Genomic DNA, 22608 nt, shown 5'->3' with positions numbered 1-22608 from the left:
AATCAGTTGATAAAAAATTGTCCTTTACAATTATAAAAGCTTTTTGAAAAAAATCTGCTACTCTGCTAGCATGTCATCAGACTGGGGTAGATCCTGCTGAAATCCTATGTATTGAATGAATACAGAATCGTTTTGAATCGGAAAAATATCGTTTTTGAATCGAGAATCGAATCGAATCGAAAAAATCGATATGTTATCGAATTGTGACCCCGAGAATCGATATTGAATCGAATCGTGGGACACTTAAAGATTTGCAGCCCTACTATATACTGTACATATTACTCACGCACTACTTGACTGAAAGAGCACGCACTTGGCGCGATGATGTCATGATATCGATGGGAAAATGCATTTTTAGACAAAATTATTTGCCTGAGTGGCTAGTAGACCCCGAGAGTAACAAACGGTTGCCTTGTTGCCTTTCCATTAAGAAAAATAAACTTGTTTTTAGTTTAAGATTGCCGTTCTACGAGCGCATATCATTTTGTCATGATAATTGCACAAGTATTTACTTAATTTAAGAATATTTTTCAACATATTGAGAAAAAAGGTCTCATATTTTTTTTTCTATCTTGAAAAGTGCATTTGACGGACTTCCTGCCATCACCGTGTGGGTTGCAAGGACCATGGATGCAAGACACCTCGTAGCAAGGTTGGCACTCGTTTATTCGTTCAACAAACAGCGTCGTGTCCCAGTCGGTCGCGCCACTTTCTACCGCGACCTTTTTGGCTGCTCATTTTGGCGCGCCTTTCGGTGGCCGGGTGCTGTGTCTTCCGCGGGGGTTCATCTTTTTCCGGGTCGCTTGCGTCGTTGTCGTCAGCTGCAGATCCTCCTCCGTCTTCTGCCCCGGTCGTTCCTCCTTCGCCCTTCTTATGCTGTAGCAGCAGATGGAGAGATTGTGAACAGGTGTGTGTTGTACGCACCTGACTCTGATTGCTGCTCCCGTGCAGCTCCGCGTGCGTCACGCCTCTCCTCTCTGCAGCATGCCCCGCCTCCTGGCCTCCATCTTGGTCAGGACCGTTTCTCTCAGCCCGCTGTCGGCCCGTCGGCTGCGTCTCTCCACAGGGCACTTGTTATTAGTGAGAATATTCTTATTTTAAGGTATTTTTGGATTCATTGAGGTTAGCTAATTTTACTTGTTTTGGAAAGTCTCGACAAGCCAAATTTTCTTTTTCTATTGGCAGATAATTTTGAACTAATTTTGTATTTTTTTTCTTGTTTTTGAACACTGACTTTTTGCAGTGCAGCAAATTTGTATCATTTATCGCAGTGGTCCCCGAACTTTTTGGATCCTTGGACCGGTCAACGCTGAATAATTTGTCCCGCGGCCCGGGGGTAGGCGGGTGGATTGGGATGGGGATGCTTTTTTTGTTTTTCTATTTTTTTTTCTTTGTCATGAAAAAGGGACATTTTTGTCATGAAAAAGGGAGGTTTTTGTGGTTGGTGCACTAATTGTAAGTGTATATTGTTTTTTTTTATGTTGATTTAATACATTTTATTTTTATTTTTATTTTTTTTTTATTTTTTTTTTTAATAAAAAAGAATTAAAAATTATTCTGCGGCCCGGTACCAATCGGGCCACGGCCCGGTGGTTGGGGACCACTGATTTATCGTATATCAGGGCCATTCAACTGGAATCATTAGAATATTTATCTTACACAAAACGGACACAATGCAAATACAGACTGTGCTACAAAGTTGAACACTCTCACTGTGTAAGTAAAAAACTGTTAGCATCAAACACAATTTTTTTTTTTTTTTTTTAAACAAAAAAAAGGCAGTCACGAGAGCCATTCGTGTGCTTCCATCTCTGGAGGATTATACCCGAATTAGTCGCCTCCCATGTGGAACTCCCAATGGAGGCCGACGGGGGGAAAAATCAGTCACGAAACCTTCAGTCATTCAAAACACTTTCTGGACTCCGGTCCAACTTGGCATCCCACCATAGAGCGCGTGCACTCAGTGAATGGATCCCAATTGGGTTGAAAAGTTAGGCATGCTTTGCCAGGAAAAGTAAACCTGATTCTTACAGCAGTATTCCTAGTGGTAGTGGAGCAAATACAGTGAGGATGCTGTAACAAATTCTTGCTGGTTCTATCCCATACATCTAAACATAGTTTTAATAACTGTGCATGTATTGTCATTACAGAGGCTCTATAGCCATTTCCCTCCCTGCATATGATCATGAACATATCTCTCTCTTTGCGGCTGTAATGAGGAGAGCGCAGCTGACTGAATGTCTGACCATTCCCTTTTCAAGCTACATTAACCCCAGGGCCACAAGATTCTCCGTGGCAGATTTCATAACAGCCTTACAAGGAGTAGAAAACAACAAAACAATCTTTAACCGCAAAGGACTGCCATGAAAGCCTTTGGACACAAAAGGCAAGATGATGGGTGTCGTCTTCTTTTTTGTCTTGAACTCTACTCTTCATGTACATGTGATTTATGTTGACATACGTTGTAGCAGGAAACAACTTTAAGAACCTTCAGTAGAGCCTTTTGACATTCTAATACAGGGGTCCCCAAACTTTTTGACTCAGGAGCCGCATTGGGTTAAAAAAATTGGGCCAGGGGCCGGTGTGTGCGTGTGTGTGTGTGTGTGTGTGTGTGAGTGCGTATATATATATATATATATATATATATATATATATATATATATAGATGGCGGCGCCCGAACGGGCTGCAACATTGCGGAGCTGCTGCTAAAGATGGAACATTTGGCAGAAATACCGGACAATTCCACAAACTTTATGGCTGGCTCACATCGTGGTCACTCCGTGATCACGTACGACCGCCAGACACTTCTGGATGTGGACACATCGGGCCGTTTTGGACCGATAGACACTTGCGTGCTAGACTTGCTAACTAGCATGGGAATACATCGGCGGCTACATCCAGCGGCCTGTGAAGCAGGGGAGTCTAGTAGCAGCGGGGGCCGTCTACGGAGCAGACGCCAGCGGTGTGATCGGAAACGCGGATGCCGAGCGGGGCTAAAAACAAAGCAGAAGGCTAATCCCCACAGAACACCACTTTCCTCCATCCCGAAGACGGATTTAGATGGAAAATGCGAGACTACTGGTCTGGGTAAGGAGTCAGTTAAATTAGAACAAGTTTTTTCTGCTTTGAGTGTTTCAGAGTTGGACATGTGTTTTACTGAGGTGGCTAACTATGATGCGTGCAGTTTATTAAAGCAACAAACAAACAATCGGAAAATCCCCGTTACTGAGGTGGCTAACCATGATGCGTGCAGTTTATCAAAGCAACAATCAAACAATCGGAAAATTCCTGTCGTATCAATTCCTAGATATGGTCGTAACTATACTAAATGCACCGGGCATAATAAACACAACATTATTAATATTGCTACTACGGATAATTTGATCAAAAACTCCCTAAAACAGCCCACTACCTATAATATAGGTTTTTTAAACATAAGATCATTGTCTCCTAAAACGTTGTTAGTTAATGATATTATCAGAGACAACAATCTTAACGTCATCGGTCTCAGCGAAACCTGGCTTAAACCAAACGACTTTTTTGCGCTAAATGAGGCATGTCCTCCTAACTTTACACATGCGCATATTGCCCGTCCGCTCAAAAGGGGTGGGGGGGTTGCACTAATATACAACGAAAACTTTAACCTTAGTCCTAACATAAATAATAAATATAAATCGTTTGAGGTGCTTACTATGAGGTCTGTCACACCGCTGCCTCTACACCTGGCTATTATCTACCGCCCCCCAGGGCCCTATTCGGACTTTATTAATGAATTCTCAGAGTTCGTTGCTGATCTAGTGACAAACGCCGATAATATAATCATAATGGGGGACTTTAATATCCATATGTATACCCCATCGGACCCACCGTGCGTAGCGCTCCAGACTGTAATTGATAGCTGTGGTCTCACACAAATAATAAATGAACCCACGCATCGCAACGGTAATACGATAGACCTAGTGCTTGTCAGGGGCATCACCGTTTCCAAAGTTACGATACTCCCGTATACTAAAGTATTGTCTGATCATTACCTTATAAAATTCGAGGTTCAGACGCATGTTCGTCAAACTAATAATAATAATAACTGCTATAGCAGCCGCAACATTAATACAGCCACAACGACAACTCTTGCTGACCTACTGCCCTCGGTAATGGCACCATTCCCAAAGTATGTGGGCTCTATTGATAACCTCACTAACAACTTTAACGACGCCCTGCGCGAAACCATTGATAACATAGCACCGCTAAAGTTAAAAAAGGCTCCAAAAAAGCACACCCCGTGGTTTACAGAAGAAACTAAAGCTCAGAAATTATTATGTAGAAAGCTGGAACGCAAATGGCGCACGACTAAACTTGAGGTGCACCATCAAGCATGGAGTGATGGTTTAATAACTTATAAACACATGCTTACCTTAGCTAAAGCTAAATATTACTCAAATCTCATCCACCGTAATAAAAACGATCCTAAATTTTTGTTTAGTACGGTAGCATCGCTAACCCAACAAGGGACTCCTTCCAGTAGCTCAACCCACTCAGCTGATGACTTTATGCAATTCTTTAGTAAGAAAATTGAAGTCATTAGAAAGGAGATTAAAGACAATGCGTCCCAGCTACAACGGGGTTCTATTAACACTGACACGATTGTATATACGGCGGATACTGCCCTCCAAAATAGTTTCTCTCGTTTTGAGGAAATAACATTAGAGGAATTGTTACAACGTGTAAATGGAATAAAACAGACAACATGTTTACTTGACCCTCTTCCTGGGAAACTGATCAAGGAGCTCTTTGTATTATTAGGTCCATCAGTGCTAAATATTATAAACTTATCACTCTCCTCGGGCACTGTTCCCCTAGCATTCAAAAAAGCGGTTATTCATCCTCTCCTTAAAAGACCTAACCTCGATCCTGACCTCATGGTAAATTACCGACCGGTGTCTCACCTTCCCTTTATTTCAAAAATCCTTGAAAAAATTGTTGCGGAGCAGTTAAATGAACACTTAGCGTCTAACAAGCTATGTGAAACCTTTCAATCCGGTTTCAGGGCAAATCACTCCACGGAGACAGCCCTCGCAAAAATGACTAATGATCTATTGCTAACGATGGATTCTGATGCGTCTTCTATGTTGCTGCTCCTCGATCTTAGCGCTGCTTTCGATACCGTCGATCATAATATTTTATTAGAACGTATCAAAACACGAATTGGTATGTCAGACTTAGCCCTGTCTTGGTTTAACTCTTATCTTACTGATAGGATGCAGTGTGTCTCCCATAACAATGTGACCTCGGACTACGTTAAGGTAACGTGTGGAGTTCCCCAGGGTTCGGTCCTTGGCCCTGCACTCTTCAGCATCTACATGCTGCCGCTAGGTGACATCATACGCAAATACGGTATTAGCTTTCACTGTTATGCTGATGACACCCAACTCTACATGCCCCTAAAGCTGACCAACACGCCGGATTGTAGTCAGCTGGAGGCGTGTCTTAATGAAATTAAACAATGGATGTCCGCTAACTTTTTGCAACTCAACGCCAAAAAAACGGAAATGCTGATTATCGGTCCTGCTAGACACCGAACTCTATTTAATAATACAACTCTAACATTTGACAACCAAACAATTAAACAAGGCGACACGGTAAAGAATCTGGGTATTATCTTCGACCCAACTCTCTCCTTTGAGGCACACATTAAAAGCGTTACTAAAACGGCCTTCTTTCATCTCCGTAATATCGCTAAAATTCGCTCCATTCTGTCCACTAAAGACGCTGAGATCATTATCCATGCGTTTGTTACGTCTCGCCTCGACTACTGTAACGTATTATTTTCGGGTCTCCCCATGTCTAGCATTAAAAGATTACAGTTGGTACAAAATGCGGCTGCTAGACTTTTGACAAGAACAAGAAAGTTTGATCACATTACGCCTGTACTGGCTCACCTGCACTGGCTTCCTGTGCACTTAAGATGTGACTTTAAGGTTTTACTACTTACGTATAAAATACTACACGGTCTAGCTCCATCTTATCTTGCCGATTGTATTGTACCATATGTCCCGGCAAGAAATCTGCGTTCAAAGGACTCCGGCTTATTAGTGATTCCCAAAGCCCAAAAAAAGTCTGCGGGCTATAGAGCATTTTCCGTTCGGGCTCCAGTACTCTGGAATGCCCTCCCGGTAACAGTTCGCGATGCCACCTCAGTAGAAGCATTTAAGTCTCACCTTAAAACTCATTTGTATACTCTAGCCTTTAAATAGACTCCCTTTTTAGACCAGTTGATCTGCCGTTTCTTTTCTTTTTCTTCTATGTCCCACTCTCCCGTGTGGAGGGAGTCCGGTCCGATCCGGTGGCCATGTACTGCTCGCCTGTGTATCGGCTGGGGACATCTCTGCGCTGCTGGTCCGCCTACGCTTGGGATGGTTTCCTGCTGGCTCCGCTGTGAACGGGACTCTCGCTGCTGTGTCTTGGATCCTCTTTGGACTGGACTCTCGCGACTGTGTTGGATCCATTGTGGATTGAACTTTCACAGTATCATGTTAGATCCGCTCGACATCCATTGCTTTCCTCCTCTCTAAGGTTCTCATAGTCATCATTTTCACCGACGTCCCACTGGGTGTGAGTTTTCCTTGTCCTTATGTGGGCCTACCGAGGATGTCGTGGTGGTTTGTGCAGCCCTTTGAGACACTAGTGATTTAGGGCTATATAAGCAAACATTGATTGATTGATTGATATATATATATATATATATATATATATATATATATATATATATATATATATATATATATATATATATATATATATATGTATGTATATATATATGTACATATATATACATATGTATATATATATATATATAAGTCATTTACACCAAAACAAAAATCATAAATGTTTTTTTTACACACTATAAATGTTTTGAAACAGGAAAGCAGTAAAATGGCTGATCAAACAAAACAGAAGTTATCGTAATGGAGCCACTAGCTGAGGAAGCTAGTTCTCCAGTCAGCTAAACAGACTCAATAACTCCAGGGTAAAAATGTTGGTGAATTCACGAAAATACATCGATTAGCTGGCAGTCGTGCCGCGACCAAATATGTCTGATTAGCACATAAGTCAACAACATCAACAAAACACACCTTTGTGATTTCGTTGACTTTATCGTTGGAAATGCATCTGCAGGATATCCATACATCTCTGTGCCATGTCTGCCTTAGCATCGCCGGTAAAATGCGCAGACCAAACGATTAGCATGCCGTGCTAATCGATGCACATTCTACATAAATCAACTTGAATCCGTCCCTGATCGTGTTGTTACACCCTCCGACAACACACCGACGAGGCATGATGTCTCCAAGGTACGGTACAATAGTCGAAAAAACGGAAAATAACACAGCTGATTTGACTTGCTGCGTGTAATGTGTTTGGGAAAATGGCAGTTGACTACCTAGGTGACGTCACGTTCTGACGTCATCGCTCCGAGAGCAAATAATATACAGGCGATTAATTCGCCAAAATTCACCCAGAGTTCGGAAATCGGTTAAATAAATATATGGTCTTTTTTCTGCAACATAAAGGTAAATATTGACGCTTACATAGGTCTGGTGATAATGTTCCCCTTTAAAACCCTGCATTGTTTACTCAATTAGTTCAGATCACCTCATCGGAAATCAAATTACTGCCCTGACGTCAAAGATGTTACTCGTCAAAAAATGCAGACTTGCAAACGAGTGAATTCCTAATCTGTCGAGAAAAAGTCTCATCTCCGTTCAAGCGCATTATTCCCATTGGTGTCTGCTTAGTCCACACGAAAGTCCGACGTGGTGAGTTTGCCTGCATGGATCGTCCACAGGGTATATTGAATGTGTCTGACCCTCTCTGTCTTTTATGGAACATCTTGCACTGGCTTCTAATTACCTTTGGTTTTATGGTCGGACCTGTGTCATTCCCCCGCTCAATTTGTTCCTGTGAAATATAGCTTGGCCTTGGGTTCAAGTAGGGGAGAAAACACAGGGCATTGATTAATCCAGGCAAGCAGGTTCAACCTTTGTTCCCGGACAAGTCTATTCAATGACATTTTTTTCACCTAGGGCACTTCCCACTTAGTCTGAAGTTGTGTCCTCGCTTTTGATCCATATATTTGTAGCTTTTCATCATCTGTTCCCCAGGGGTGTCGGACGTAAGGCCCGCGGGCTTGATCCAGCCCTTATAGAATTCAGTGATATGACTAACGCAATACCACCATGGGGTTTTCCTGTCCAACTCTCTAATTTGTGTGTCCTTTTCTTGTTTGCTTCCTTTTTGCTGCTACTTCTCCTCTCTTTGCGCCGCTCCCTCACCCGCTCCTGGTTGCCAATCAGGATACTCATTGTGCTTTAAACCTCCATGTGGCGTATATTTCCCTATGCTTGCTGTATCTATTTTGCCTTTTTGTGCACTTCCTTGCTGCACTATATTTTGCGCCGGCTCCCTCATCTGTTCCTGGTTGCCAATCAGAATGCTCATTGTGCTTTAAACCTCTATGCAGCGTATATTACCCTATGCTTGCTGTATCTATTTTGCCTTTTTGTGCACTTCCCTGCTGCACTATATTTTGTTGAATAATGCTATTTTACCAGCACTTTGCCTGCCGTCTCTGCATTCTGTGGGTCAAGAAAAACACATTGGAGACACTTTTCAAGCTCTAATGTTGATGTACTCTGATAAATATATGTAATATCCATCCAATCCATTTACTACCGCTTGTCCCTTTTGGGTTTGCGGGGGTTCGCTGGACCCTATCTCAGCTGCATTCGGGCTGAAGGCGGTGTACACCCTGGGCGAGACGCCAAAATATCTAATCATTACTTTATTTTATTTTAACACACAGAAAAATATATTATAACATTGTCCATCCATCAATTTTTCTATGCTACGTATCCACTACAGCAGGGGTGCCAAACGTACGGCCCGAGGGCAGGATCAGGCCCGCGAACAGCTTTTATCCGGCCCGCAGGATGAGTTTGGTAAGTATAAAAATGAGCGAACATTTTTGAATGAAAGAAACCCAAATGTTCTAAATGTGTCCACTAGATGTCACAATAGTTTAAGTTAAAGTACCAATGTGTGTCACGCACACACTAGGTGTGGTGAAATGTGTCCTTTGCATTCGACCCATCCCCTTGTTCACCCCCTAAGAGGTGAGGAGAGCAGTGAGCAGCAGCGGTGGCTGCGCCCGGGAATATTTTTTAGGTGATTTAACCCCCAATTCCAACCCTTAATGCTGAATGCCAAGCAGGTAGGTAACAGTACCCATTTTTATAGTCTTTGGTATGACACCGCCGGGGTCTGAACTCAAAACCAACCAATCTCAGGGCAGATACTCTAACCACTCTAACATATGCTACAAATGAAAAAAAAAATAAAAAATATGATGTTAGTGCACCAGTCGAGAAAATGAGAAAACTACATAAATATTATTTTTCTTATCCTGATAAATAATCAACACCAATGATGTAACGGTTGGGGGGGTCGCAGCTTGCTGTGCGGTTTGTTCCCCTGGGATCCAAACGGACCACTCCAGACAGGACTTGCAGGTAGGAGGAACATGATTTAGTTCTCAGAAGAATCAAAGAAGCTCCAAAAACAGAAAACAAGTCGAAGGAAACACATGCCAATCCCTTTCAAAGCTAGCACTTAGCATGGGCTAGGAGACAAGCAAAACTTCCTTAACCGGTTGCGTGTAGCAAACAAAGGAGCCAGGACGAGTGTGCCGAGAGAGGTGAATAAATAGCTCTCTGATTAGTGGTAGACTACAGGTGAGCGTGCCGACGACTAACCAGAGGCAGGTGACCCCAAGTAATCCCCATAGAAACCAAAACAAACCCAGAGGTGCACAAAACAGGACTAAGGGAGTTCAAAAACAACAGAAAATGACAAAACATGATCCGGGCCACAGATCATAACAAATGGGTTGACTTATGAACATTATCACTTAATATGTGCACTTGTCACCATGACACCCGTGGACGCAGTTCTATGATTGACTTTGTAGTTGTGTCATCGGATTTGCGGCTTCATGTTTTGGACACTCGGGTGAAGAGAGGGGCGGAGCTTTCTACCGATCACCACCTGGTGGTGAGTTGGCTGCGATGGTGGGGGAGGATGCCGGACAGACCTGGCAGGCCCAAACACATTGTGAGGGTCTGTTGGGAACGTCTGGCAGAGTCTCCTGTCAGAAAGAGTTTCAATTCCCACCTCTGGAAGAACTTTGAACATGTCACGAGGGAGGTGCGGGACATTGAATCCGATTGGACAATGTTCCGCACCTCTATTGTGGAGGCGGCTGATTGGAGCTGTGGCCGCAAGCTAGTTAGTGGCTGTCGCAGCGGTAATCCGAGAACCCGTTGGTGGACACCGGTGGTGAGGGATGCCGTGAAGCTGAAGAAAGAGTCTTATCGGGTTCTTTTGGGTTATAGGACTCCGGAGGCAGTGGACAGGTACCGACAAGCCAACGGTCGCGGAGCCAAAAACTCGGACATAGGAGGGGTTCGGGGAAGCCATGGAAAACGATTCTGGACCACCAGCCGCCGCCTCAGGAAGGGTGAAGCAGTGCACTGTCAACACTGTGTATGGTGAGGATGGTGTTCTGCTGACTTCGACCGCGGATGTTGTGGATCGGTGGAGGGAATACTTCGAAGACTTCCTCAATCCCACCAACACGTCTTCCTATGAGGAAGTGGTGCCTGGGGAATCTGTAGTGGGCTCTTCTATTTCTGGGTCTGAGGTTGCTGAGGTTGCTGAGGTAGTTAAAAAGCTCCTCGGTGGCAAGGCCCCGGGGGTGGATGAGATCCGCCCAGAGTTCCTTAAGGCTCTGAATGCTGTGGGGCTGTCTTGGTTGACAAGACTCTGCAGCATCGCGCGGACATCGGGGGAAGTGCCTCTGGATTGGCAGACCGGGGTGTTGGTTCCTCTCTTTAAAAAGAGGAACCGGAGGGTGTGTTCCAACTATCGTGGGATCGCACTCTTTAGCCTTCCCGGTAAGGTCTATTCAGGTGTACTGGAGAGGAGGCTACGCCGGATAGTCCTACCTCGTGTGGTTTTGGTCCTGGTCGTGGAACTGTGGACCAGCTCTATACTCTCAGGCAGGGTCCTTAAGGCTGCATGGGAGTTTGCCCAACCAGTCTACATGTGCTTTGTAGACTTGGAGAAGGCATTCGACCGTGTCCCTCGGGAAGTCCTGTGGAGAGTGCTTCGAGAGTATGGGGTATCAGACCGTCTGATTGTAGTGGTCCGCTCCCTGTACGATCAGTGTCAGAGCTTGGTCCGCATTGCCGGCAGTAAGTCGGACATGTTTCCAGTGAGGGTTGGACTCCCCCAAGGCTGCCCTTTGTCACCGATTCTGTTCATAACTTTTATGGACAGAATTTCTAGGCGCAGTCATGGCATTGAGAGGATCCGGTTTGGTGGCTGCAGAATTAGGTCTCTGCTTTTTGCAGATGATGTGGTTCTGATGGCTTCATCTGGCCAGGATCTTCAGCTATCACTGGATCGGTTCAAAGCAGCGTGTGAAGCGACTGGGATGAGAATCAGCACCTCTAAGTCTGAGTCCATGGTTCTCGCCCGGAAAAGGGTGCAGTGCCATATCCGGGTTGGGGAGGAGACCCTGCCCCAAGTGGAGGAGTTCAATTACCGCGGAGTCTTGTTCACGGGTGAGGGAAGAGTGGATCGTGAGATCGACAGGCGGATCGGTGCGGTGTCTTCAGTAATGCGGACGCTGTATCTATCCGTTGTGGTGAAGAAGGAGCTACATTCCAATCCTCACCTATGGTCATGAGCTTTGGGTTATGACCAAAAGGATAAGATCACGGGTACAAGCGGCCGAAATGAGTTTCCGCCGCCGGGTGTCGCTCAACTAGGGGACGGCGTGGCGCAGTGGAAGAGTGGCCGTGTGCAACCCGAGGGTCACTGGTTCAAATCCCACCTAGTACCAACCTTGTCACGTCCGTTGTGTCCTGAGCAAGACACTTCACCCTTGCTCCTGATGGGTGCTGGTTGGCGCCTTGCATGGCAGCTCCCTCCATCAGTGTGTGAATGTGTGTGTGAATGGGTAAATGTGGAAGTAATGTCAAAGCGCTTTGAGTACCTTGAAGGTAGAAAAGCGCTATACAAGTACAACCCATTTATCATTTATCATTTAACCATCCGGGCGGAACTTAAAGTAAAGCCGCTGCTCCTCCACATCGAGAGGAGCCAGATGAGGTGGATCGGGCATCTGGTCAGGATGCCACCCGAACGCCTCCTTAGGGGGGTGTTTCGGGCACGTCCGACCGGTAGGAGGCCACGGGGAAGACCCAGGACACGTTGGGAAGACTATGTCTCCCGGCCGGCCTGGGAACGCCTCGGGATTCCTCGGGAAGAGCTGGACGAAGTGGCTGGGGAGAGGGAAGTCTGGCCTTTTCTGCTTAGGCTGCTGCCCCCGTGACCCAACCTCGGATAAGCGGAAGAAGATGGATGGATTAATTATTCAGAAAGTATAAATAACGACAAATATTAACCGCAACATGTAAGTGTAAAAAAAAACAACAGCATTATGATTTGTACATTTTCAGAATGTGCTTGTTCTATTTTTAAAACAAAGAAAACATTCAGAAGTTGTCTTTATTTTTAAGTTATCGTGCCTTGATTTTACCAGTCCGGCCCACTTGAGAGTAGATTTCCCCCCATGTGGCCCCTGATCCAAAATTAGTTTGATGCCTCTGCTTTACCCTTTTTGATGTGTGTTTTTTGTGGATATTGCATACTAACCATAAAGCTGTCATGAGAGTTTACAACGCGTTTTAGTGTCAAATGGAAACATTTTCATTGTATTGCTTTATGCCATTTGAATGCGCATTATTACAATCAAATGGAAATCAAAGTGATATGCTTCAATCCAACAGTCAAATTAAACAGGGGGGGTGGGAGGCGTGTCCATAAAAAAATTGAAGACTAAACATTTGCCAGAGCAATTTTACTCTCTAAGGTTGTCTAACTGCCTTTTGATAGCTCCTCAGTTTGCTTTATTAAGGAAGTATCTGGCTTACCAAGAGCAGTGAAACAATTACCAAGACAATTTCACGGCGAGGGTTTCTATAATCATCAATGCATGCTGGGAGAAAGTTTCATTTGGACGGAAGAGAATTCATTTGTACTTTATAACTCGCAATGCAGCCATTAGGGGACGCGCTCAATCAAGGGGGTTTTGAAAAGAGGGAGACATGACAGCGAAGATGAGAAAACATGCAAATTGGCTTTTGTGTTCAAGAAAATGGTGATTCAAACCATCTGAACAGTGCTGTGTGAAGTCAAAGAGTCATCATTTTCAAGGGTGGTCGTAAATCGAGGTGTCCGATATCAGCAGAAAATGTATTGGATGATATCTCCGATATGAGCAGTCCTACAGCACGCTTACCGAAATAACCTCCAATCAGCGCACATATTTGGTCTGTTCTTGTTTTTTAGTCAAGTCAATTACAAAAAGGTAGACATTATAGGAGCTAGCAGCTACACAACATCCAAGCACACAATAACACACTTGCTAGTCGTATGTAACAAACATCCTGAATTGATCAATATTTTAGTCTAAAACACGACATGTCTTAATATAGACACATATCAATTTATTATAATTGTTTGTTACTTTACAGCAGTGGTTCCTAACCTTGCTGGGGGTACCGAACCCCGTTAGTTTCATATGCACATTCACCGAACCCTTCTTAGTGAAAAATAAAATGTTTTGTTTTTTTTTAATTCAAGACAAAGTTATGTGTTTTTGGTAACACTTTAGTGAGGAGAACATATTCTAAGTAACAAAGACTTAATTTAAAGGTTTTTTGACACTATGGGAACATATTCTAAGTAACAAAGACTTAATTTGGAGTTATTTGGTTAGGGTTAGAGGGTCAGGGTTACAATGAGGCCATGCCGAATAAGGCATTAATATGTACTTAAGGATGACAAGTTAAGAGCCAATATGTTACTAATTTGCATGTTAATAAGCCACAAATGAATGGTGAATATGTTCCCATACTAAAGTTTTACCATGTTTTTTTACTGGTGCACAAAATGTACCGTGTACAAACATGAAAGCATTCAGTAAAAAACGTGTCCGTATCAATCAACTTCCTAGAGCAGGGATATTCAACCAAATTGTTTTGAGGGGCCACATTTCCAGAAAGCTAAGGACCGGGAGGCTGGACTTCTTTTTACTTTTAGTCTTATCTTCTGTGTTGCAGGGAACCAGCGCCCTCTACCGTACACATTTGATTTGTCGTCTATTTATTTTAAAAGAGTTACAGTAGCGCTCCCTTGTTTTTAAGGACCTTCTGCAATAAAGTTAATTAAAGATCATCTCCCTGACAGCACTTGCAAGTTTTTTTTTGTCCTTTACTTACAGGCCACCAGTTGAATAGCCCAAATGAGGAAAAAGAGGGGACCTAAAATTGAACTGTGAGGAACACCACTCGTATCACTAAAGAAGTTGAACAATTGACAACTGACAAGATACAGAAACCCTTTACATACATAAATAACATTACAAAATAGTGTTATTGCAAAAAGGAGAGGACTTAAAGGGTGCCTTGAGTAACACCTCAGTTATGTAAATCCCAACATTGAACCACAGGTGTTTTATAGCTAGGTTTAGGCCCCTTCTACACTAAGCCGGCTAGGGTTAATGTCAGGTTCAAACACTGATGACATCTATTAATCAGACAAAAAGCAAGGAACCATGCAGAGACAGAGTTCAATTTAGCTCATGAGGAAAACGCATGGCGCTGCACACATAGTCACAGTCTCGCCCTACGCTCCAAGGATCAGCTCCCACGTCCTTTTATTTATTCAGAAGTTCCATAGTCAACATCACTAAGGCCGCCTCTAAAAGAAGTGGTCACATATATTATGCAAAGCAGGTCCAGTATGCACAATACGTGGCTGGGGGCCTTGTGATTTCACCTTGTCTCTGCTTCGTCTGCCTGCTGTCGTCTTATCTGCCTTGAGGTCCTTGAAGTCCTCGGTTGTTAGTGGCCTTGTGATTTCGCCTTGTCTCTGCTTCGTCTGTGTGCTGTCGTCTTATCTTCGTTGAGGTCCTTGAAGTCCTTGGCTTTTAGTGGGCTAAAACAACGATAAAAGCTGCGGCTGAGGCCACCCCTCAGACAAGTTTTGTCCATTCATGCATAAAAAAGTCTAACTTGAGCACAATAGCAACGGACTTTAAGCATACTAAAGTTTGTGTGATAATATATACATGATTATTCTAACAGTTATCTAGGGTAAATCTTACCATAACCTTATATTTGTCCACACGAACACACAATGGCAGTTTAAGGCCCCTTCCGTCCGCCGGCGCAACGCAAATTAGTACGCATGTGCGGAATATGCGCACGTCATAGTCACCTCCACTGTTGCTTTGTGTACAAGTTCTTAAATGTAACTTATCTGAACAATATCCAGTGTTGTGGTATTTCAATTAACTGGAATCTAGTTTGCAGTGGGGCCCTATTGTAGTGAATCACACCTGAGCCATCATAAGTTAATCAAATCTTTAATGGACATGTGAAAGTAAACAATGTGATAAAGAACATTTTACATCAATCAATCTAGGAAGCTTGATATCTGGTCAGGACACTCCTCACTCTTTTGCCTTCACCTTCATCGTCCATTCATTTTTGGTGACTTTACATACTCTGGACCAAGAAGTTGAGTCCGCAGCATGCATGGCGGACAATAACTGAAGTATGCTTTACCAGTCCAATTGTTTTCCGTAGTCTTTTCTCGACAGTCCGGCACTACAAAGCGTAGGCTAACTTTTGTTTACCACATCCACGGGAGCCCGTATTTTCGTTGTCTCTCCTTCGACAAATGGACAAAGTTTTTCTGTAAGTAGAATCACAGCTGACCTGGACATTCGAAAGTTCTGAGACGTGTTGTATCCGAAATAGCTGCAATCGCTTTCTCTTAAGGTATTAAAGTGTGATTTCCACAAGGGTCTGTACAGATGGAAGGAGAAACATGGGCATGTCTGGATGACTCTCCTTCATATTTCCAGTGGTTAGCTCCGAGTTACAAAACCGCTTTATTATGAAGCTGGCAGTGGCGCGATCATTCTGATGTCACTTCCTGTGTGGGGCGCGGTCTTTCTGGCGTCACTTCCTCTCTGAACTCGGTTTGTAAACGATCAATGAGTCCAGACAAAGCAAAGAGCCGGAGATTTAAGAACAGATGGCACACTTATTCGTGTAAAAAATTATCCCAGTAGGGGAACCTTAGACGATGATTTAGTCTGGCCGAAACGGAACTTAGGCCAAATGATTATTTGTTTAATGAGTTATCGGCTTAATGTAGACAGGGTATTAAATGTCAATGCAACGATCTGCTAATGTGTTTACTATCCTACACTAGTAAGGGTTTAGTTTATTTCAAACACGATTGCATTAACGTACATTGAATTTTTACACAAGTCCGCATGTCCAAAACAAGAGTAAGAAGAAGAAGACATTATTTGATTCTACCCTGTCTCCACATCCCAGCAGTTAATATGTAACAGTAAAGTTAAATGAGTCAAATACGTAAATAAATATTAACAGATACATGATAGGGGAAATATCAAAATGTCTCAAGCCCCCGGAAAGATCCTCGGGTTCTGTTAGGACAACTTAGTCCCAATCGATCGGGCATGACTTTACCGCCACACCGGACCAGACAGAAAGCCGTTTGGCTTTAGCGCTTGCTTGAAGCTGATGCAGCACTTGTTACTCAGCTCACACTCAGCAAGAACTCCAGACAATGATGGATCACTTTTTCCCAGGGATGCTAGGTGAGTGACTGGAAGAAAAACTCAATTGGAGGTTCTAGTGAGGTCAATTCTATATGTTCTGACCTACAAAAATCCGCTTAGCAGACACCAAGATAAAATTGTACATTAGTTTTCATGCGCATCGACCACAATTAGTATGAGCCAATGTTCCCTAACAAAACAGTGTCAACTGTTTTGCCTAACATGTGTAAAGAAATAAACCAAAACAAATGTCGACGACAGAGGAGACTGATTCCGAGGAGATATGATTAATTTGGGTCATCAATAGTGTTGAGTTTTCAATTCACGTAGACAACTAATTCGGTAGAAAATGGATGATTTGATGGACTTTTACACATAGTATCTCAAAAATCGTATACCGACTTTGTACACCCATCATATTGCATGATACAATATATCACAAATAGAAATGAAACATTGATATACAGTACGGGTGTCCCTAGATATCGGTCTGATATCAGCAAAAAACTTAAAGTATCAGCTGATATCGACTTATCTCTAAAATATCCGATAAAATTTTCGCTTGACAGAGAATCAACATTTAAATGGCTTTCAATAAACACACAAATTCAGACCTTTCGTGTATTTTTAGTGAAGTAATTTATAAAAGGTAAACATGGTAGGCTATAGGCTACAAGGAACTAACAGTTACACAACAGTTAAGCGCACAATACCGCACCAGCTAGACACAATAAGTGTACTTATATGAACAATTGTACGTTCTAAAACAGCACATTTGTCAATACAAACATGAATCAAATAATTACAGTTGCATATTACTTAAAGGGACAAAGTCTCCAGTAACAATCGTGTTAAACTTAATGAATTGTCACCAAACATAAATTAACATCTATCCATCCATTTTCTACCGTTTATTCCCTTTTGGGGTCGCAGGGGGCGCTGGTGCTTATCTCAACTACAATCGGGCGGAAGGCGGCGTACACCCTGGACAAGTCGCCACCTCATCGCAGGGTCAACACAGATGGACAAACAACATTCACACTCACATTCACACACTAGGGACAATTTTAGTGTTGCCACATAATTTAACACACTAAGTCAATTTAATTAAAGACAACATAAGTCAAAATGGTTAATAATAAATAGGTTAGTGTTTTTCATACCCACCATTGTTGTTTTCTGTTTAAGTTGTTCCACTTAATACAGGCTTTTCTTACTTTTTATCTACAAAATGATAAAAGTATGTATGAATAATGCTGATTTCATATCGGATCATTATTGCATAGACCAATACCCAATATTTCATTGATTTAATGAATACACCCAAACAATTGCATGCATAAATAACAGTTATTATTGTATGCAGCTTCTAAACAAGAAAGATATTGGCTAAAACGACAGTCTTTTACAATCTCATCAATAGCGAAGAAATGGCTAATTCTTTCATTTTTTGGGCACAATACATTTTTAAATAATTTCAAAAACATAACTTTACAATAACAATTAGTATGTTTGTTTTACATGTAGTAATCAGTTGTAGACAGACAAAGCCCCAGCAGTGCAGACTTATCGAGCGATGCACGCTCACAATGACTCGCTTGCTGATGGAATCATAGCAGTAAAATTACATTTATTCCATTTACTTTATCCCAGTTTTACAAATATTACAATGTGGAACTTGTCAAACCCACACATTTTGGTTCTGTTTTTGGCAATGACTTCCTCATCTCGCAAGAAAAAAACAACTGATTGGCTGTCCTTAATAACTAACTGCCGTCCCTCTTTCAATGTACGCCGTCAAAGAGCTGTAATTGGATATATTTCGCACTTGTCCCCGCCCATCGACAAGATAAAATTAAATATGATTGGATTTAATTTCTGTCAACATTTTTGTCTCGTTTTTATACGTTAACTAACATGTGAGTTACTTTTTTTTAATCGTCTTTGTTAATTTGCCTTTGTTTTTATTAGTAATCTTATTATTTTTCCCTGCTCCAATGTAAAAAAAAAAAAAAAAACCTAAATCAAATAAACAATTTGGGTTGGGCGATCCATATCTGATACCAATATCAGATCGGCACACTCCTAGTGTGGATTAAGTTCAGTGGTGGGCCGTGCGTTTCCCACCTAGTGATGTCCAACTTCGATAATTACCTCTCAGAATACCATAATTTATGTCACCACATGACAAATTGCTGGAGAAATACTATACTGAAACACATTTACACACTTCCAGGCATTGTACAAAACTGGTTATTTTCTGGTGCTATTAAAAATCATTAAACCTGGATCAGCAATTAAAAAAATATCTTATGTGGTACTGCCAAAATAAAATTGCAAAAATCATATTAAACGTGAAAAAATAAAGAAACACAATATCTGAACTCACATTTCATCAGCTGAGCTAGCTTCCGGGGTTGGCCGACATCGTCTTATAAGATGTAGTTTCTCTTTAAAGGCCTACTGAAATGAGATGTTCTTATTTAAACGGGGATAGCAGGTCCATTCTATGTGTCATACTTGATTATTTTGAGATATTGCCATATTTTTGCTGAAAGGATTTAGTAGAGAACATTGACGATAAAGTTCGCAATTTTTGGTCGCTAATAAAAAAGCCTTGCCTGTGCCGGAAGTCGCAGACGATGACGTCACCCGTGTGAGGGCTCCTCACGTCCTCACATTGTTTATAATGGGAGCCTCCAACATAAAGAGCTATTCGGACCGAGAAAACGACAATTTCTCCATTAATTTGAGCGAGGATGAAAGATTCGTGGCAGAGGATATTGATAGCGAAGGACTAGAAAAACTATATAAATAAATAAAGTTAAAAAAAGGCGATTGCATTGTGAGTGATTCATACGTTTTTAGACACATTTACTAGGATAATTCTGTAAGATCCCTTATCTGCTTATTGTTTTAATAGTTTTTTACCGAGATTTTAAAGATTGTAAAGACATACCTCGAGGTCGGATGGCTGCGGTGAACACGCAGTGTCTCAGAGAGAAGCCGAGGAGCCAAGTTCACAGCTACCTTTTTTGACATGACAGCTGCTGCAGGACGATGAATAATCCATTGATGTCTCCGGTAAGATATATATCACAGTTTCCCCATCCAAAAACATGCTGGTTGACGTAGAGAAAACACGTTCGCTTGATCGCTCCACTTCACAACAAACAAAGAAACACCGGCTGTGTCTCGGTGCTAAAGACAGCTGCAATCCACCGCTTTCCACCAACAGCATTGTTCTTTATAGTCTCCATTATTAGATAAACAAATTGCAAAAGATTCAGCAACACAGATGTCCAAAATACTGTGTAATTACGCCATGAACAGAGACGACTTTTAGCCGTGTTTGGTGCAGCGCTAATATTTCCTTACAGTCCGTGACGTCACGTGTACGCGTCATCATTCCGCAAACTTTTCAACAAGAAACTCGCGGGAAATTTAAAATTGCAATTTAGTAAACTAAAAAGGCCGTATTGGCATGTGTTGTAATGTTAATATTTCATCATTGATATATAATCCATCAGACTGTGTGGCCGGTAGAAGTGGGTTTCAGTAGGCCTTTAAATATCCTTCTTGAAAATGGCCTTGCAAATATATGTGTCGTCTTGTTTAATCATAAAAGATGCAGCCGAAAGTTCACTTAAAGTTTACTCCAGAGTGTGCTCATCAAAAACATCAAGCTGCCGGCATGTCTACATTCTACACACAGTTTGTTCAACTCCGTTCATTCAAATCCCCTCCGTTTCCCGTTTCCTCTGGTGTCCCCCAAGGCTCTGTTCTTGGTCCCCTGCTTTTTATCATTTACATTCTTCCCGTTGGCAATATTTTCCGTGCATTCAAAATACATTTTCACTGTTATGCGGATGACACTCAGATCTACATTTCAACCAAACCAGCTGCTTCTCTTCCTCCTTTCTCCCAGACTGCCTTAGTAAACATAAGCAATGGTTCTCATCCAATTTCCTTCAACTCAAGAGTAATAAAACCAAAATCTTACTTGTAGGTACAAAATTCTTTCTCGCCAAAACCAACAGCTTGTCCGTTACTCTCGGCAATTCCTCTGTCTCACCTTCCTCCCAAGTCAAGAGTCCAGGTGTCATCCTCAACAGAACAGAACCCGGTCTGCTTACTTTCATCTACAAAACATTAATCGACTTCGCCCATCCCTTACCCCACATACTGCTGCCATACTAGTCCATAGCCTTGTCACCTCCCGCCCGGACTCCTGCAACTCTCTCCTGTTTGGTGTACCTCAAAAGTCACTTCCCAAACTTCAGCTTCTCCAGAACTCTGCAGCCCGGATAATCACCAGAACCCCTTCAATCCAGCACATCACCCCTGTTCTGCAGCATCTCCACTGGCTACCAATCCAACATCATATCCACTTTAAAATAATTCTCCTCACTTTCAAAGCTATCCATAGCCTCTCGCCGTCATATATCGCTGACCTGCTCCATGTCGCCACCCCATCACATTCCCTAAGATCTTCTTCATCCATCCATCTCACTGTCTCCTTTTTTAAACTGTCCATCGTGGGTGCCCGAGCTTTCAGCCGCTCTGCCCCTCATTTTTGGAACTCATTAACACCAGACCTTCGTAACTTAGACTCAGTATCCCTCTTCAAATCAAGACTTAGGTCATCTAGAACAGTAGTTCTCAAATGGGGGTACGCGTACCCCTGGGGGTACTTGAAGGTATGCCAAGGGGTACGTGACATCTTTAAAAATATTCTAAAAATAGCAACAATTCAAAAATCATTTATAAATATATTTATTGAATAATACTTTAACAAAATATGAATGTAAGTTTATAAACTGTGAAAATAAATGCAACAATGCAATATTCAGTGTTGACAGCTAGATTTGTTGTGGACATGTTCCATAAATATTGATGTTAAAGATTTATTTTTTTGTGAAGAAATGTTTAGAATTAAGTTTATCAAACCAGATGGATCTCTAATGCAATCCCCCAAGAGGGCACTTTAAGTTGATGATTACTTCTATGTGTAGAAATTTTTATTCGTAATTGAATCACTTGTTTATTTTTCAACAAGTTTTTAGTTATTTTTTAAATCTTTTTTTACAAATAGTTCAAGAAAGACCACTACAAATAAGCAATATTTTGCACTGTTATACAATTTAATAAATAAGAAACTATTGACATAGTGCTGTATTTTACTTCTTTATCTCTTTTTTTCAACCAATAATGCTTTGCTCTTATGAGGGGGTACTTGAATTAAAAACATTTTCACAGGGGGTACATCACTGAAAAAAGGTTGAAAACCACTGATATAGAAGGCCTTACTGACAACAACTTTTGATCTGATTGGCTATCGCAACTGTCTGTCAAGTGTTTGTCTCCATTCCTTTAGAGCAGTGGTTCTTAACCTTGTTGGATGTACCGAACCCCACTAGTTTCATATGCCCATTCACCGAACCTTTAGTGACATTTCTCAATTTAATCTTAATTTATAGATATTAATCATAAAATTATGTTATTATATTAAAGAAATACTACTAAAGATATATATTACAAAGAGAAAGTTACAGAAATGTACACATGATCCCATGTTTACATCTCATTGTGCAACATGTGAATGTTTTAGTGGCAACCTAATGCGATATCTGAAAGGGGTACAAATTATTTCCAAAGCAAGACCCCCACTTCATGGAAATGACTGCTGTCATTTGATTATAATGATGAAACATTTCACTTGTTATTTATTCAGGTTTGGGACAGGTGTGCAGCTGGTGTGGCCACAGTGCATGTGCACGTCTGACGTCGCTCACATGTGCTCCACTGAATGCTCAAGGAG

This window comes from Nerophis ophidion, linkage group LG03 (genome assembly GCF_033978795.1).
Source record: "Nerophis ophidion isolate RoL-2023_Sa linkage group LG03, RoL_Noph_v1.0, whole genome shotgun sequence".
NCBI lineage: Eukaryota > Metazoa > Chordata > Actinopteri > Syngnathiformes > Syngnathidae > Nerophis > Nerophis ophidion.
Note: the sequence above shows the minus strand (reverse complement) of the source record.